The 17,687-nt window shown below is 27.1% G+C and overlaps 1 protein-coding gene across 6 annotated transcripts in view; it reads left to right on the top strand.

The window, feature by feature from the left end:
* Positions 1-17,687, top strand: part of LOC122859355 (transcription factor collier) — a 52,562-nt gene that overhangs the window by 16,341 nt on the left and 18,534 nt on the right. The gene's annotated exons all lie outside the window — the stretch shown is intronic.

Here is a 17,687-nt window from a genome sequence, read left to right as displayed (position 1 = left end):
TTGTCGTATTGTCTTTTGAATTGGCTTTTGTATTGAAGCTAAAAATGGTTGAGAGGCTAATTTATTTTTGGTCTACCACACAATAAATTGGGGGGCGTTTTAACTGAAAGTAAATGAAGGATATCAATGGCACTTTGATTGAGACAACTCTCAATGATTGTGACGTGTTCACTCAGCTGAATCAAATATAAACAATAACACTGCACCTTAAGGTGAAACAATAAACATTGTTCACCCCTTTTTTTTTGCTGCTATTTTTTAACATTCACTTTTATTTTTGATTGAGATTTTAATATTCATGCTTGGCATTTGTTCTTTGATGATTACAACATATATTGATATTTTATTTACCAAAATATACAGCTTAAAAATATTTTCAATAAATATTAAGTTGATCTTTTTGTTTGAACAAGTTAACAAAATAATGATTAATTGTTTTTTTTGTATTTCTTGCTCAATGATATAACTCGTGAAACAATTAGCATGTATAATTATAAAATGACATTTTACTGAACATATTGAGGGAGGTTTTTTGAAGTTGGTCCACTAGCATGAGCATCACTCGGCTGTAAAGGACCCATGAGAATACTAGTACTCCATAATCACGAATATTTTGTCTCTATTTTGTGTTCAATACAAATGGTAACACGACACACATATTCACCATGTACTTGCTGTCTCGTGATTCAACAAAATAAAAAACATTTAAAATAGAAAATGAAAAGAGAGATAGAAAAATAAATAATAAAAAAAAAAAAAAAAACGTGACGAGCAATACACCGATGAAATGACGGCCAATATAATCACGCAGAAACGGGTTGAACGATTCACCCTGATTGGTTAACTTTGTTTCAACTGGTACTGTCGAAACCCCTTAATTTTAACATCGATCACAACCCACTATGTACTCCCACAATATATATTTTGTCACGAGAGTAAAATTGTATTCATTTGCCTCGTTGATTCACGCATACCCATAAATAACTTTTTTTCTATTTTATTTTTTTTTCGTTAATTTTTATTTTTCTTCTTGTTCGATAAATGATTTTCCATAAATTTTTATTCAATACCAATTTATTGTTAAGCTGGTGATTTTATTAATGATAATTTATTCACAAAATAGTCGTTTTTATATTTTGCATAAATAAAATAAATAAAATGAATCTCGTCGTTTTTGATTTTGATTTGTTTTTTTTTTTCGATTTTTGATAAATCATGATTTTACATTCATCGGAATTTTATCGACACAACAATCAATCGTTGAATTCACAATTACAAATTTTTTTTTTTCTGTTATCTTTATTGTTTATTTATTTATTTATATTTTTATGAAGGGTTCCAATTGATAATACTTTTTTCACAATGACGAATGAATTGACAATCAGTCGTCACTTGTCGCGTTGATAAATGCAAATTTGTGTATATTGTTGATTATTGTTGTGCATTGTCAGCATCTATAGTCAAAACATAACCATCGATTTGGCTATATCACCCATGTAACATGACCCTGCAATTCCTCCACCAAAAAATATCAATAATTATCATCAACATAATTACTTTTTCATCAATTACAAAAATTTTTTCCTTTAAAAATTTATAACAATTTTATTTTATTGTTAAATAATTTAAAAAATACCATTTCTAAATTTATTTTTAAATTATTTTTAACGTGTTATTATTGTTTATTTAAATTGACAAAATTACTTGAAAATATTTCAACAAAAACTAGTCAAAAAATAAAATGATTAACATGAAAAATCAATTGTTAAATTTCGTCAAAATTAGCTATCAATATTTTTAATATTTTTATATATCGTTATGTATTTATTATTTAATTTTTCCCTATTAAATAAAATATAAAAAATAAAAAAATTATGGCAATAGGAAATATGCTATTTCCTGATGCGTCTATTAGTGAAATCAAAACATACTTGGGCCCTTTTTGAGTGAAGTCTATATACCATAGAGCATATGGGGTTCACTCGACAGGGTGTCACACCCTTCTTTGAAATACTCCCTTATAATAAATTTACGAGGGTACATCGTAGTTATTTTTTTTTCCTACTATTTTACTCTTCAAATTTCCTACCCTTATACACACTCGAGCTGGTGTTTGTGTTATACCCCAAAATCAGCGGGGAAAGAAGGTACATTAGGTGGCTTTATGAAACGACTGGTTATTGATGCGAAAAATCGATAGATAAATAATCAAGAGTATATATTTGTCCTATTAATTATTTTTTTAAATTTCTTAATAAAACAATTGGGTCAATGTAAACAATCCACGTACCACAACATATGCGATTAATCATCAAAAATATTTTTATATATATTTTTTTTTTTTTTAACTTGTATAATAAAAATAAATGAAAAAAAACTTGTATGACGAAATGAATTTAAAAGCATCGGATGGGTTTCAACTCACTAATCAAATTCCGTATTTTTTTGCTTGTCTGAATTTTGATGAATCTCACTGATCAATTGTATAATTTATTGTCCCGTTGTTTTTTTTTTTTCCTTTTTTTTCCATCAAAATTTTAGAAATTCTGAGTAGTTCCGGTGATTCACATGATACTTTTGCCAATAAATAAATAAAATACTTTATCATATTAGCCAAAAATGGTGAATTAATTTAAATTTGAAAATTTATAAATTCTACCAATTAGTTGAGACATACTTGTATGTTTTTTTTTACAAAACAAAAAAATACAAAGGAATGTATATTAAATATTATATCGATTTCTTAAATCTATATTCTGTTTGCTAATGGAAAATTTATGCCAACTAATAAATAAAATAAAATAACTGATGCATTATGTATTGGTTATTATTCTATCCATGTGCTATTAAAAAAAAAACCTGCAATAGTGTTTTTTCATTTGTATTCGTGTAAAAACAAAAAGAGTTTTTCTTTAAGTTAAAAATGCATTTAAATAAAATCACAGTAATTCAGATGAAAGGACAAAAGACTCAAAGTATCTATATCTCTGGGGTCCCAGCAGATTTTCAAGAACACCCGAGAGTCTAATAGAAACATAGAAGAAGGTATCTTAGAGTACAGTTGGCAATTCGCTTACGGATTTTTCTTACAAAGAATTTTCCAACGATATCGTAGTTTTTATATTTTTTTTTACCTTTACTATTATTATATTTTATATAGATATAAATTTTATCAACTTTATATATGTATTTAAAATCTGCAGCTTTGATTTTTAGTGCAATTTATAATTTTCAAGTTACAAAAGAAAATTGACAAAAAAAAAAAATCTTTTACTTTCAATGGATCGACTTTTTTTTGTTTATTTTTTTGTCAATTTTCGTTTTGTCTTCGTCTTCTTGATCTATACCTTGACTTTAGGAGAGTACTCGTGCTTTTTTTTTCTAAAAAAAAATAGAGTAAAAAATATCCAATATAAAAAGAACCGATTAGCTTAATGCATATTGATGCGACTCGCTGGTTAAGTGAGTGAAAAATCACTATTGATCTACTCTTTGTCTTTCATCAAAACTTTGAAAAATTTGTTTTTCATCTACCTCACTGATAAAACTATAAAATTACTATTTAAATTTTAACATAAATAGTAATTCTAAGGGTCAATAAATTTTTTTACTTGTTAATAAATCAAATCAATTGAGTTAACTCAACAAATGCTTTCAAAATTGTTTAATTTATTTTTCTACAAACTTCAATAAAACACATAAAAAAAAGTCGCTTAATTTTTTCATCATTTTAGTAATAGTTTTTTCGTTAACTTGAGTCATGAAAAAACTCTCAAGTTGTTTAGCTGAGGGTTGATGTTTTACATTGAACAGATGCCAAGCGTCACGGCTCAACGATGACTAGAAGGGTAGTTTTCAGATTGAGACACGCTAGATGACTCTAAATAGAAATTTTTATTTATTTTTATTTCATCCCTCATACTTGGCAAACTCCATAAAATCGATCTACCACGATTAAAAACCCTACACCTCAAAATTACACGGACAAAGGTTAAGAAAATTAATAAAATGAATTTAAAAAAATATAAACTACAAAGATTTATAGTCAATAAAATATTTAACCCTCTTTATTAATAATAGCATTTAAAAAAAAAATAAAAATAATAATAAACTTAGTATATTTAAACAAAGAAAGTATGTAAATATTTGTATATGTGTCTGTTTATTTTGATGAGGGTGAAAGACAAATAAATGTTAAAAATAAAAATCTATACTATCATTGATAAAATACATATAATGTCCTGTGGCTATATCAACCGTATGTCAATTTAAAAATCATGATGCATTACAGTAAGATTTAAAAAAAAATCTCACATATGTGTATTTATTTTCAAGTAGACATTAGTACACAGTGAGCTGTTTGGTTTTATGTGTTGCATTGGAAACAGGTGGTTACCAGACTTGATATAGAAGTGTGTACCAAGCAAGTGTGCCAAAGGGGGTAAACGGGGGGGAGAGAAAGCCGCACTTGAAGAGTCGCGTGGCCAACTCAATTACTTTCAAGGGTTCCTCTTACCATTATCTCGTATTATATATCAGCTAAAATAAAACGTGTCTCATTCAATTGTTAAACTTGCTATATCCACTTAAATTTTTATCAATAAGCTTAAAAATAATATTTTTATTGATTTTATTGTTATATAATTTTCTAAATATTTTTTGATATGTTTAATTTGTATTATATTTGTAAAAATATCAAGTCACTTGTCCATTTAAATTTCATACAAATGTATTACGTCAAATGATAAATACACCACATCGAGTTATAGCAAGAAAGCATGAAGCGAGAGCAAAAAAAAAAACTGGCATAGCTTTGGTGCCTCATGGCTGTCCATCAGACAGACCTGTAACACATGGCCTCTTTTTCCTTTTTTATATTAAACGCACTTGTTTTTATTTTTTTATATATATATTTACCAGGAATTAAAATACCATCACTGAGGGGGTTTAGGAAAAACGGAAAGTCTTTGCGAGTCTGTCAATCAGAACTGTCCAGGTTTTGTTGCAAACCAAGTTAATGATGATCCACTGCTTTATCTTCACCTGAACGACATTTTTATTCTTTTTATTTTAAAAATTTTTTTATATAAATAAATATATTTAAATATTTATTTGTAAATAATTTTTTTATAGACAAATAAAATGTCTCGATCGATTGGTGGTTGTAAATTTATGCGATTGATTAGAGTAGGATGAAGTGACAGTACAAGAAAGCGCTTTTAGTCGTTGCTAGTCTAACCAATCTCCATTGGGGATGAAGCTTTTTCCCTTCACTTATACCATTATACTTGTATCTCACTCTGTTTTGTTATTGTCGTGTGACACACGCCGCTCTGTCCAAGAGATATCTCTATAAATTTGCATGTAGAATACGCATGGGATATTCAACGAAAAAAAAAATATATAAACTTTTAGAGAAAATGTTTTTACAATATACTTTTACAATACTCCATTCAATATGTTTTTCAATAATATATTAAAAACATCTGTTGACGCAAAAGAAAAATAGTAAATTTTTTTTTAACATTTTAAAAGTGACCAAAAATAAATTTATAAATATATTATCTGTTGAGTGGTATACACAAAAAAAAAAAAATATAAAATAACAAGTTGGGGTTTTTCAAATAGACTCGATGTGTTGTATTATTTTTTCTACGTTTTTTTTTTCACGAGTATTGGTAGCGCATAATTTATAGACTAACGCGAATCTAGACGATCGGTCTTGGAATTCAGATGGTACTACGTGTGAAGAGGAAACGAGTCAATTGGAATGGTCCATACAATTGTTTACTTGTAATCAATAACAAGAAACTCCAATAAAAATAAATAAAATAGTAGGATGAAAAAAGGAAAAGAAAGAGACTTGAGAAATTGATGAAAAGTAGAAAATTTTTAAACAGAAGATTGAAAATGTAAATGAGGTCAAATAGGTCAGCCATCTACAAAGAAAAGTCACCACAATTTTTTTTATTTTTCATTTTGTTTCTATTATTTCATCTTGATGATATTTCTATCCATTTTTTTTATATGTTTTTTGGCATAACAACCCCCTAGACTAGTTGCGGGATCACCATGCTCTTCATTGGGTCGTCAGAGGGCTTTGGGTTTTTACTGTAGGGTTCGATAGCATTGGCCTTCAACACACAGACACTTCAGGCCCTATGTCTACTCACTAAAGAGGGTGGACAAGCACCCAGTTGACCGGTAACCATAGCAACTATATGGATTGATCCGAGTAAATATCATCTCCGAAGATACCCGAAAGAATTGCTTGATTTTTTTTTTTTTTTTAGAGAATACTTTTTATTCTATCTCTTTTTTACATTCATCTATATGTCACATACAATACCATCTCGTTTTAGCTCCTTAGATGTTGCGCCGGACTTGAATTTCTTAAAGATGGAAAAAGGAATATGCGTCCACTACATGTGATCCGGTTTTATAACCTTCTCTTTTTGCCTTCTACATACCTCGAATAATTTTGTATTTTATATAGGAAACTCTATAGACTATTATTTTCCTTTGATGCAATTAACAATTTAGAAAAAAAAAACATTCCAATAATTTAAAAGCTAATTTGAGTTAATAGAATTTGATTGATTGGAATGTTTGTTGACGTTTTTTTCTTATAACTTTTATTTCAACACTTTGACTTATGAAAAAAAATTTAGGTGATAAGTATAATCATTTAAATTTGTTTTGACATTTTTTTTTATATGTTTAATGGGTATTTGTCTTTGGACGAATTGCAACATTGAATGACAATTCACACAGTGACAGTTAATAACATGAAAATGTTTCGGACATTAGATTGGCAAGGTTGAAAGAAGGCTGATGGAGCGATGAGTGATTCAGTGCGCGTCTTCTTGACTTTCCAGAATAAAAGTAAAAAAAAATATATATATAAATAAAAAAAAACTGCGGTAAAGAGAAGAAGAGAGAGAAGTAAAAATATATGGGACAAGTTGGCAAACAGAGTTTCTCAACTTGTAGATTGGATCTTTGGTGTAGTAAATGACATCTTGAACGACACAGACCACCCACAGTGTAAATCCATATAAAGCAACTCATCGTATTTATATTGAATTGATTTAATTTTTGATGCGTTCTCTTTTTTTTTTTTTTTATTGGTATTATTTTGTTTATGACAATCGAGATATTGTATATTTGGTAAAAAATAAAGCTACAGATGATTTTAAAACTGACAAGTTTATGTTTAAGAGTTAATTCAAATACGTATTTAAGTACATATAGAAAAGTGAACAGTGTACACAAAAGTTTACGCCATATACCAAAGTACCAATGAGGCGTGTAATGCCATTAAAGGAAATCTTATTACTAGAGTTTTGACTCTCGTGCATCGTCAGTCACCGCAACAAGTATCAACTAAACTTAATTAAGTACTGATTAATTAACAGCTTATTTTCATTGACAAACCATGCATAATATTATTAGTTATTATAATAAAAATATAATAATAATAATAACATCATTATTAAAGTTCAAATTAATTTAGTTTTTGAGTAAATTTATTAGTAAAATTTGTCAATAATTATTGTAAAGTACCAACAATTTGTCATGGCAGTATCAAAGTTGAATACATTTCTTCTATTTTCATAAAGTCCTTTAACTAAATCAGCATTGAATTTAAGTTGTCCAATTAAATTTCAAAAATATAAAACAGTTCAAATTTTCACGTGAAATTATTTGAAACACGTTATTTTAAATTGAAAAAATAAAAAAAGTTGGCAGTCAAAGTTTACTTGTAATTATAAATTGAATTATTAAAAAGAGCTTTTTTCAGTTTTCGGTAGACAAATTCAATACGTATAGGTGACGCGAAGCGAAGCGTCCCACCTACGTAAAAATTTCAAGATATATTTACGAAAATAAAAATATACATGACAAAGAAATGATAAATAAATTAAATCGTGGATAATAAACTGTAAATCAAAATGAAAAATTGAATTATCTGTTTGTTATTTTAGTAGAGTCAAAAATTTTTTCTATTATTAGGTTTTTTTTAAAGGTATAAATTTGATTGTGAAAAATTAAAATAAATCAAATTTTATCTGTTGCTTTGGCTGCTTGTAAAGTACTTACTACTTGGTGGTTTTTGATCTGCTTTTTTTTGACATTTATATATGTGAGTACACGTGGATGTGTATGTGAATGAGAAACTAAACAACGAAGATAAATTACGAGCTGGAATTTTGTTGGTGTTCATATAGATATTATACTCTGGTTATCTGTCATTTCTGTCTCGGATATTATTAAATATATCGGCCTTCTGCCCTCGTGGCTCTATTTAAACGCGTATCGTCGACAAAAAAAAATGAAAGAAAAAAATATACTGCAAAATAAAAAAAATAATAACTGATTACATAAATATTTTAATCATGATAATTTGAGTCAAGCCAGACTCATGCTGATGCCTTAAAAAAATTCAAAAAAAATAAAATCTAGCATCTTAGATTTTCAAAAGTAAATAATCAAAAATAATATCCTACAAATTTTGTTTCTCCCTTTTTTTCATACCACGATTCTTTTAAATAATTTAATCTATCCATTTTTCGGGGGCTTTTTTTTGAATTTGGAATAAACCTGCTCAATTTTACTGCAAATAAAAATGGTTACTGACCAAAAAATAAGTTGGCGCATGTCTCATCCAAGACTCCTTTGAGCTGTATCAAAAACCAGGCTAGTAAATTCTCTTTACAGCCACCATCTGTGTTCATAATATTATTAAATTTTATTAGTCATACATTGTTGAATTAAAAATCAAAAAAATATCCAAGAATAACTCAATGATTATAAATTAATTTTAAACCTCAAAGAAAAAAAATGTAAATAATATAAAATTAAAAAAAACAATTGTACTTTTTTTTTTCCAATTAAATGGCAAACCACCTTATTTTCAATGCAAGTCAGATTTTTTTATACACATTGGCATCAAGTACTGGACTAATTAATCGTACGTCTCATGAGATATCGATCAGTCCCACGCGTTAGTATTGTCAAGTAGGAATTAATGTTGAATTTTGTTGATCAATTCAATAAGATAGCTGAATATCAATGATAATTTTAACTTCAAGGTAATACTTTTTATGGTGTTTCAATACATTGTTAATAATGAAACTTGATTAAATGAATATATTTATTATTCTTAACCAAGTATAACTAATTTACAAATATTTTTTAACATTATTTTTATGTGATTGTTGCTGGTAATTAAGTGCATTCAAGGGGCGTATACACCAGTAGATATTAAATTTCAATATCTAAAATTATATATAGTCACACTTTAATTCAACATGAGTTATATAAAAATTTACAGATAAATATAGATAATTTAGTTCTTCACGTGCGCATGTAATTAAAAAAATATTATAAATTAATATTTTTTGAATATTAATAAGTCTTTTTATCTTGAGAATTGAGTTAAATTCATCTCCAGTATGTCCAATGTGATTTCCCCCTTTTTTTATTTTATTATGGGGTAAGTTAAAAAAAAAAAAAAAATTTATATTGTCGGCCACCCCATCAGTCGAATTTTATCGATAATAAGAATCTAGGTAACTTGATAAAGATATAATGCAAATTTAGTTAATTGTTCCTCCTGTTGAACAGACAAGCTGAGGTTGCATTGCTCTTTTGTGCATCATCGTATCAACTAAATGCGGGGGAATAGAATAAAAAAAAAAAAAAGACCAACAAGGATTGGGTTTCTCACTACAACTGTCACGACAGATGGAGCTTTTATATATATATTTTTTTTTTCTGTTTTTATTTAGCTATATAATAAATTTATCAAATATATATTCACTGATATTTGTAAAATGTCTTTTAGAAAAATACTAAATCTACTCATGAAATCTATAGGATATATATTTTTTTTTTACTGACAATATTCAGAATGTGAATAAATAGAAACCAGATATAAAATACGATTTTATTTGCTGGAGATTATTCGATTTTGTATCGTGTTAGCTACTGTGCAAATTCAATAAAGTATTCGTTGCTGTGTTGTATTAAATGTTACAGTGCTTGATAGGAAAAAAAAAATATGTTGAAAAACTATTGTCATTTTTGATTGACTAATCCACCCTAATCTAATCATGCTATTTGACACCCAACTTTATATATATTACATCAATTTTTACTGTGATTAAATTACAAGTAAAATATCAAAAAAAAAAAACTAACAAAATGTTTTATTTGTTTTTTGTAATAAAATAAATCCATGTATCAGTAATTATTTACTAAAAATATCAAAAATAAATATTGAAAAATGCTTTGTTCAATTTGAAATATATTTTTGAATTTATATATTTATTTTCTTTGGAACTATCAACATGAGGATTTGAGGGAGCTGATGCTGGGTTTATTGAACCGAGTGTAGTTGGAATATAGACGTTCTGACACACCCCTAAATGGCCAAGACATATATGTATATTTATATATATAGATTCAATGTTGAAGCAGTAAAATGAAGGGTGCATACATTGTACAACCCTCTGTTCTCCATACACCAGCATCACCAACACCCAGCTTCAAGGGCCAATAATCCTACTGTCTTGCTAGGCTTCCAAAACCATACTCACACACTACTTATTATTTTTCTACGGATCATCGAGCCCACTATGTCACTATCAATTACCAGATATTTCCCCTTCCAATTGCATTATTTCACAATTTTTTTTTTTTTTTACTATAATGCACATGTGGTTTGATAAATCATTAAAAAATTATTTTTTTAAATAATCATTATGTTTATTTATAATAAATTGGAAAAAAAATTTTTTTTTATTTCATTGATTATGTCATTTATCTTGCTTTTAAATTTAAATATAAAATTGACATTATATCTTGAAATATAATTTTAACAAAAAATAATATATATAAAAATATTAGTTAGAGTGGGAAAATTTTAGACATATGGCAATGTTACCTTCTCTTCTATTCACCATCTGTTTATTTTACTACCATCTGACTCGTCAAAATTCTCTGAATACAAAATTGACTAATTTAGTTGGTTTTTTTTTTTTTGCTGAACGTGAACGATAATTAATTAAAGTTTTATAAAAAATGAAAAAATAATTTTTACTTGGTTTATTTTTTTTGTTCAATCATGTGTTTGTGTGTGGGCTTTCTCAATATGTGTATCGAAATATTGGAAGGTGAGCTTGTGGCGAAGTTGTCACTCAAACTCTGCAATTTTTTTTTTCTGTTAAACACATTTTTTTTTTCATGCTGGGTTTATAACTCACCGAAGAAATGATTAAAAAATAAGAAAAAAAATAAAACTAATGACAAAATAATGGAAGATGAGAATAAAAGTAAGTCAAAAGTTCTTGATGATATGTTGAAAAGAAGGTGAATTTGATGTTAAGAGAAATAAATAAATGAATAATATAAAAAAAGGAAGGAGGTTCGTCAAGACTGCATGGATTTCCAGTTTTTATATATTACACAAACACACAAACATATAAATAAAATTACATACATCTTTTAAATCTAATAGCAATCATTCCGTCTTTTATTTTTTTTTTTCTTTGCGATGCCCGGTTTTTCTTTATCTTTATTTTTTGAAATATTTTACTCACTCACTTGCACGATGATTCGTCATTTAATTCCGTTGATAAAAAAAAAGTTAAAATAAAATCCAATGATAAATAAAAAAATAATAAATATATATATATAGAGTAAAGTACCGAGTTTGGAGAAAAATACGCTTCGAGGCAAAAGCTGAAAGCAAGTGCAGACACGAAGCTAGACTGTGGATCGACCTAATGAGGATAATTCTTGCATTGATTGCCGAGGAAATACTTGGAGACTAAAATCCTGAGACTGACAAACTGGTACTTGTTAAAATATATGTATTAAATATACGACAGTAAATCATACCTAATTAAACGATAGATATTTAATTAAAATTGTGAATAGTCCCGGTTAACTATAGAGGACACTGAACTTGTGATATATGTTTTATAAAATATATTTTAATATATATTTATGATCAACATTTAAAAGAACATACTTGATATAATTTTAATTTAAAAAAAAAAAAAAAAAAACAACAGCCATCTGGTAAAGTTGAAGAAAAAAAATAGATAAAATATTATGAGAAAATGAAATAGATACAAATTTGATAATTTGTAGTTAATGATTTTAAAGGACAGGATACATAAAATATTTAACGCCTCAATTTTTTTTAAAAAACGTACATATTTCTATGGTAGTTTTTTTTTTTTTTATTTTCAATGGTGTGATAAGTATTTTGACACCCACTGACAGATGACCCAAATGATTTTTTAAACGCCGTGGCGCTTCTGTTTTACTTTTAACATGATTCTTTATATTCGGTCTTTTTGAGGATACATTTTTTTTTTTTTTTTTATTGACACATGACACTTCCTCTGAAACTCATCCGGTTTAAAATTTTTTGGATAGATATTTACAACGTAGATATATATTTTAAAATGTCATCTTTTTTTTATTTCTTAATCTTTAATGTGACATGTTACATGTTTTTGTTAATAATTATTTTTAGTTTGAAGATTGTTAAAATATTTTAAAAAACAAGATATATAATTTATTGTTTTAGGAAATATAATACGGATAAAATTAGTCAAAAATTAGAAACTCATAGAAATAAAATAGAACTTTAAAAAAAGAGAATGAAAACTTTTTTTCTTTTTCATTTTAATAATTTAAAATTTGTGTGTTGCTTTAGATAAATTTACCCTTAACATTAAACAATATATATTTTTTATTTTCTGTATCAATTTAATTTATTTTTTTATGGATTGGAAAAAAAGAAAAAAACTTTTATATATATTGATCGATGTAATACTGTACTGGCTTGAACATTCAATTAACTAGTGTGGGTTTTACGACTGGTTGTAAATAGGTGTCTCTGCGTGTTTCAAGTTTGACTTTTGCAACTATAAATAAAACTCGAAATACTGACCGTACACTGCTAAACCACTCAAGGGTGGCGAGAAAAAAAAAAGAAGCTGGTGATAGAACATTGTACTCGATTTTCATGGAGGGCTTAAAACCAGTGTACTTATTGTATTTTTTTTTTATTTTAATCTTGCATATATTAATATAATAATACGTAATTATTGTCTCAATAATTAATCTATAATTAAATTTTAATAGTAAAGAAAATTACTGTTCTTTTCCTCCAGCAATAATTAATTTTTTTATCTAATTTTTAGTCATTATTTTAGGGACAATCGTAATCTAACTTTGGTGTTTTTTTTTTTTCTCCTATTATAAAAAGAACAGTTGTCATTGATAATTATGAGAGAGATAGATAAAATCTGTGACTTGTGAGAGTATGTTAAAATTTCATTTGTAATTATCATTTTAAAAAAATAAAAATAGGTATCAGGAATTTGAGGCATATAGAATCCGGCACAGATCAAGTGCGTTAGTTCACGTGGTCTATGCTAGATTATATTTGCCCCCAACGCCAGTAGATAATTTCACACATCACAACAAGAATAAAACCACGGTGGAATATATCGGGACACAGACGCAGTATTTGAACTCGAGACCACAAGCACTATAGGCAAGGCTCTTTCTGACGTAGCCAACAAGCTTACTCGATGAACTAAAGAAAAAAATTGTACTTAAGGTTGCTTCCAAGTCCCATCGCCGTACCAATATTTATGCCACGAAGGGCACGTATATTAATAACGCTATTTTTTATTCCCGTGTCCTGAAATTTTTGTGGCGCCGCTGATGAAAAAACCAAGTTCTTTAGTAGTATGTGTGTGCGCGGCAACACACTAGCAAACAAAGTTTACGTCGTACGCCAAAACCATGCTTGTGTTCATGTCAGTGTGCCGCGGATCTAGCAAAATTTAGAAGTTTAAAAGTTAAATATTTATTAAAAGAAAAAGAAGAAAAAATTGAAATAATTATCAAAATTTTGTCTTGTCCAGGGCTACAATCTGATAGTAAATGTACAGTTTTGAATCAACACAAAAAAAAGTTATTTGTAAAAACATGAGGTAACGCGTATACCTTGTGTGTTAAAGTTGTCAACTTTGACAGTAAATATCTCGAAAAAAGCAAACAAGAAAAAATTCAAAAAAATTCACAATATAGATAATTATTTCATTTAGAAAATAAGCCAAAAAAATCGAAAGTCTATCAATAATTCAGATATTCGGAATCAACCTTAATCAATATTGATGTGAAAAAAAATTCAACTTCAATTTTAATTATTATATGCCATTGCATTTATCCTCTTGTATTAAATAAACAGAAGTCTTGTAAATTTTTTTTAAAAGTTCAATATATTTACTAATACTTACCTGGATAATTTTTTTAAATTTAACGTGCTATTTCGAAAAAAAAATTGACTTCATTTTTGAGAAAATAAAAATTTCTTAATATTGTATTTAATTTAGTAAATGATAAATTTTTTTAAAACATTTTTTACACAGTTTAAACAGTAGAAAAATTATATAAATTTATTATTTTATTTTTAAATTTAATTTTCAAATTATCAAAATAAATAAAAAGTTATTTTAAAAAAATCTAGACTTGTATTGTGAGACAAATATAAATATCGAAAAAATAAAGTCAAAATTTCATCATAAAATTGAATAAAAAAAAAAGTAATACAAAAACGTTAAATATAAATAAAGATAAATGTTATTTTACAACGTTATTACATTTATTTAATATTATATATGAACGGCAATTTTTACGATGCCAATGATATCTATATACGTATAGTCGATCCAATATTAAATATAACATCGTAACCCGGGAAAATGTAGAGGGTGTTTGGTGGGTTATTGAGAAGTAGTGGATAAATATATAGAAAACGAAAAATAAGCACAGTGCCAATAAATATACGGCAAACGGTGTTTTTCACGATATAGACACGCGTATTTTTCGTATATGTATTTCATTTTATTTTCTGAGAATATAGGCACGTGGGTGAAGAATAAAAAAAAAAAAACATCAAAAAAGTGGCGAGAGTGAAAGAGGAAAAAGAGGCAAAAGATTCTGGGGAAAAAAAATAATAAAAAAGCAGGGAGAAAAAGTGGATATATACGCCAACGAAACGATATCTATTCCAGCAAATTTTCGATGTGAAGAAAAACCTATCGACAACCAACATTTCCCTTTTATATACACACAAAAATTCAGCCATCTTCAAATACATCCCTTCGTCAAATTGAGGGAGAAGTGACAATTTTTTATATTATCGTAATTTTTATTTAATTTTTTTTTTTTTGCTATTATTACTAATATGATTTATTAGTTGAAAAAATTATTTTCTAAAAATATATATATATATTTTATTTAATTTTTAAGGGATGAATATTTTTTTGATTAAAAGTAAATCAATTTATTTTGATTTAATTTATTTTTGGAATTTAAATTGTAGAATTTTTGAATGAAAAATTTAAAAAAAAAAATAGATAAATCTTGTAGATTTTTAAAGTAAAATGTAAATTCAATAATTTAAATTGTATAAAGAGATTTCAATTTGAATTGAGAGCTAGCTGTGAAGACACCGAAAGAACAAAGTCAAATGGCTAAATAGAAAACGCAAACGACAACAGAGTTTATGGCCACTTGTTTCATTCATTTCGTCTTGAATTTTTTTTTTTTTATTTCTCTAAACTTTGAGCTTTTATATGTGTGTATATAAATTATTGTTTCATATATGGCTGATATATTTATTTTGAATTTATGACAAGCCAAAATATAAATTACAAAATTAAAATAATTTTTTTTACATAAAAAAATTAATATAATTGAATTTATATCAAATAAACTAAAAGAAAAATTAATTTTTTCATCAAAAATATTAATATACATTTTTTAAATTCAATTTAATGATTTTTTTTTTATTTTTGATCAGTGATCATGACCATATATTTCAGCCTTATGTATCTTCGACTTTTGGGTCATGTTTTTTTCGTACGTATGTATGTAAGTTTGTGTCAACTTGTTTTCTGACTTTTTACTGCCTTCTCAACAGTTTTATTCTACACAGTTATTTGTTTTCAAAAGTATTTTTTTATGCCAAGTTCAACTACTAAAGTTTTTTCATAGCAAACGGCTGCTTGAGTAGTTATAACCCAAAATATACAACTTGTCAAATTTAACGTGCTCATAAAAATTTTCAATTAATATTAAAACAATTTATTCTTTACAAAATACATATGAAAATTAATATTATAGATAATTTTTTAAAAAAGTAAAGTAAAAAATTAGCTTGTAGAAATAATCTACTAAAATAAATTGTTTAGTTTAGCTAGGAAAGAAAAGAAAATAAAAAAAACTAATACGAATAAAATAAAAAGAATTAAAGATATTTGCATGAATTTGTTTTTTTCGTAATAGCCTCGACCTTGATAAAAGTTTTGAAATAAGAAAAAGGTAAAAGTTGTATTCCTAAGAGAGAGTTTCACCTCGATTTCCCTCTTAAGATCCTCAAGACTTTTTCAATTTCTTAATTCAGGATAATCTAGGGTGGCTAATTCCCACTTTATACCTGCCAACAAAGTTCACCCAGAAACCTTCATTGACAAATTTTAATTTACTTTTTTTTTTTTTTCTCATAAAAATTACTTGGCTTTTTTTTTTATCGTTTTATTTTTTTATTCATTGAAAATTCATGAATTCATTTATTGTACTTGAGGGAAAAAAAATTAAACCACATATATATATATTTTTGATTTTTTTTTTTATTTATTTTTTCGTAACTCTTTATAGCGCTAAAGAAATGAAAGTTGGTCGAACACACGGTATACATTGCGGGAGGGGTTGGTGTGTTGGATGACGGGCGTCGGCCATGTTGTCTTGACATTTCCCCTCGGGGGTTGTATAGAAGTATAGGGGGGTATTGAAGGGAGGTTGAGGGTGGATATATTTAGCCTGCCGCCTCCAGGGAACTTTGATATCCCAAACCATTCTTAACTTATGGTGCTGTTGTCTGACCGACAAAAAAAAAAAATCACTTTCTTTTCGTATGTTTCTCTAGTTTTTCATTTTTTTTTTTAAATTTAAAAATCATATATTAATAATACCCAAAACAAAAGACAGTAGAAGCTTTTTTTTTTTATTAAAAATTTATCATTATTTGAAAAGTAATAAATAATTGTTAGCAATTTTTTTTCTGTATATCTTATTGGCAGTTTTGAAATATAAATAAGAAAAAAAAAAATTTTGAGCTTTTATATTATCAAAACTTTGAAATTCATAGAGTCAAAAAATATATATATTTTTTTTATCAATTTGTTGCAAAGTCTCATTTCATAATAATAATAAATAAAAAGAATAAGAAAAGATCTTTGTAGAATTCACAGTTCTCATACACTCACCTTCCGGATTTTCTGTCTTTATCTAGAGCTTTTTCTATCATTTCGTCTTTTTTTTTTCTACTCTTTTGCTGTATGTTTATCTCTCTCTTTCTTTCTTTTGCCCTATACATACTCGACCGAAGAAAGGAGTCATCAATATCTCGTGCGGCTTTTGCTTTTGGCCATTCGTGTGTGCGGTTCTGGGGAAGACCCCGCAAGAGAGATCGTCTGTATATCACGACAAAACTTTTGCCGTAGATGGGCGGAGTCACGCCTAATCCCGAGAGTCAAAATGGAAGTCTCCAGAGACTTTGCCCACCCTCACCCACTCCTCCCTCACCT

The sequence above is a fragment of the Aphidius gifuensis genome, linkage group LG6 (genome assembly GCF_014905175.1).
Source record: "Aphidius gifuensis isolate YNYX2018 linkage group LG6, ASM1490517v1, whole genome shotgun sequence".
Taxonomy (NCBI): domain Eukaryota; kingdom Metazoa; phylum Arthropoda; class Insecta; order Hymenoptera; family Braconidae; genus Aphidius; species Aphidius gifuensis.
This window is presented reverse-complemented; position numbering and strand designations above follow the sequence as displayed.